The 2,895-nt window shown below is 30.4% G+C and overlaps 1 non-coding gene across 1 annotated transcript; it reads left to right on the top strand.

The window, feature by feature from the left end:
• Positions 1-2,209: 2,209 nt before the first annotated feature.
• On the top strand, positions 2,210-2,315 carry LOC119049256 (small nucleolar RNA U13). Its single transcript, XR_005082489.2, has one exon. It is a non-coding gene; the product is annotated as a small nucleolar RNA U13 (small nucleolar RNA).
• Positions 2,316-2,895: the final 580 nt, after the last annotated feature.

Raw genomic sequence — 2,895 nt, 5'->3', positions numbered from 1 at the left:
CCTAGATTAAAGTGATTATTAATCTTTGATAGAACTTTTCTTAAAAATCCCATTGGCTTATTCCCAGATCTGCCTCTGCATTTCCAATAATATGTATAAAATGCATTTTATACCTTCTCCATTTTCACCGAAATTAAAGTGACATGAGATCAAGGTCTCATACATATTTATCTTTGTATAGCCCACAGCAAGGAGCTAAAGGCCTGGAATGCCACCAGGGTTTTGTATATACTTGTGAAATCAGCCAGTTAGACTTTAATATTTATTTGATCAAATACACATGCAGAAAACAGGTAAATTAAATGGACTTTAATCTCTCTTTTATGAATATATACAAAACAATTTAGTTAGCAAAATCTTTACTTCACTGATTAAGAAAACCTTTCATTTTGTAACTGTCTTAGAAACCTCAGCTACCTCAACTTGTATTTTGCAGCAACATGGGTACTTACTTAATCTCATATGAGTGCTGCACCAAGGACATTTGCAGCAGATGCAAAACGAAATTTAGGTTCTAAATTCTCACTCAAAATTTTGCTCTACTTAGAGATTTTATATATATATATATATGTGTGTGTGTGTACATATATATGCGCACGTGTGTGTGTATAATGTACATTATATAGTCTCTATATAGTATTTATATAGATACTATATATACAGAGAGATACAAATATATATATATATATATATATATATATATATATATATATAAAGTAAACTATGCTTTCCAGTCAAGAGCAGAAGAAAGAACATTCTAATTTGAATTATTTTAAGTTTAAAAGTTAAATCATTCTTCGCTAATCTCAATAATAAGGTTACTGGTATAGTATAATGTACAGTATAATATGATATATTCATTTTAAGGTCCACACTTAATTTATTTTTATTTTTCATCAAATAAGTATGTATTTTATTAAAATTTAATTCCATTAAATATTTGTGTAGTGGATCACTTTTCTCATCTGTTGAGTATATAAAGTGGGTCTCTTTAGAGACTTTTATTATATAGAGGTACCATCCATGTTTGGAAGGTACACAAGGTCTGTCCAGAAAAAGTCCAACCACTATTAATATAACAAGGGTGGTTTGCATGACAAGGGTGGTAGCAAAGGAGAGTGGACTAAGGAAAATAGGGAAAATAGGGAAATAGGCCATCATGGAACATATATTAATTATTATTATTATTTAGTTGCTTTTACTCAAAGTCCCATTTTTGCCTTTTCTCTTTTAAGTTTTTTTTCTCAATACTCTTTAATTTATCTGTTCTTTTTAATCCCTAGCAAATAAATGTCTCTCCCTAATTACCTTCTTCCATCATGTTTTTCTTCATTTTACGATCACATTCACAGTCTTAGGTATACTATTTTGTCTTTGGAATCATTTACAGATTCAGACTCAATCACTGTTTTATTTACCAAATATTTCCTGAGCACTCTGTTGAACATATTTTGCCCCATCTAGATCGAATTTCCATTCTTCTCTTCTCTTTCATTGCCTCAGAAAGTAGGTCTGCCTGGTCTGTATTAATTTGGCTCCAGTTTCTCTGTCCTATGACTGGGTTTATGTAATGGTACTGGCATGAAGTTAGACTTTGTGGTTTCTGCTTGTCCTACCTACACCAGGTATCCTATAAGGCATCCCTGTTCTACAGGCAGAATTCTTTTTCCATAGTCCAATATCTCCTGGTTCCTCTTGCTCCTTCTGTCCTAGTTGGTTTCTTTGGTTTCTGTCTATGCTTTGTAAATAAATTATTCAATAAATTTCATTAACTGTGTTATTGAATGTACCATTTATTTCCTGTTAGATTAAATCTCCTACTATGTGTCTGAATTCATACAGTCTTTGCTATATACTGTTTTGTAAAATCTTGTGAATAAGAAAATATAGTTCATATTTTAAACATAAACAAAGGCTCAGAAAATTTTATAAACTTTCCTGGACACAAAGCTAATATATACTATAGCTAGTATATACTATATACTATGTCTTTAACTGGTTAAATATTTTAATGTTGTGGGGAACTATTCCCATGAGCTGTGCAACCATTAGCAACACAAAGGTAAGTTTTTGTGTGTTTGCGGAGGGCTGCTGCTTTCTAGGACCTGTGGAGAGAAAAGGAAAAGATACAGGCATTCTGGACATTATGTTTTCATTCTTGCCTCTGCAGGGTTTGTTGTTATCTCTTAGTAGAAGGAGGAGTCAGAAAATTCTGATAAACTTATCATAAGCATGATGATTGGGTGTTCATGCTCTTGTATGACATGTGCCTCCCACAAACCTTGTTATGACATTGGCACATTACCCATCTGACATGAAAAAGAAAAAGGAAAAAATAAAATTCTGATAAATTATTGTTTTTTAATTATTTGTTATTCAATTTTTCTAAATTAATTTGTACACTTAATGTAATTCTCAGTCTTAACCCAAAGTGCATTTTTTTCCCCTTGGAGCATGGCAGAAATTGATAGTAAAATTGATCTAGAAAAGTGAAGTGACAAGAATATATAGTAACATATATGTTATTACAGCTTATTAAGATTAAAGCAAGACTAATTAAAGTAGTGTATATTTTAGACAGATGTGTGAACTTTCAGACAAATATATAAATTAAATAATAAAATAAAAAATCAAGAATAACACTATACATTTATACACAAAAATTCTGTATAGCTACATGTTTGTATGTCTGTGAATATACATATATAATTAAAGGAAGCATCATAAAAATTGTAAATAAATGGTGTTGGGAGCTTTAATCAGGATTTGAAAAAATGTACAACAAACACTACACTAAAATGTTAATTATAATTGTTTAATTGAAAACTATAGGAAAGTAGCCAAAAAATGGTAAAACTATTAAGTATAATTTAATATTGAAAGAACTCTGAAGGG

The sequence above is a fragment of the Artibeus jamaicensis genome, unplaced genomic scaffold (genome assembly GCF_021234435.1).
Source record: "Artibeus jamaicensis isolate MK-2021 breed Jamaican fruit bat unplaced genomic scaffold, CSHL_Jam_final scaffold_916, whole genome shotgun sequence".
NCBI classification, from domain to species: Eukaryota; Metazoa; Chordata; class Mammalia; order Chiroptera; family Phyllostomidae; genus Artibeus; species Artibeus jamaicensis.
This window is presented reverse-complemented; position numbering and strand designations above follow the sequence as displayed.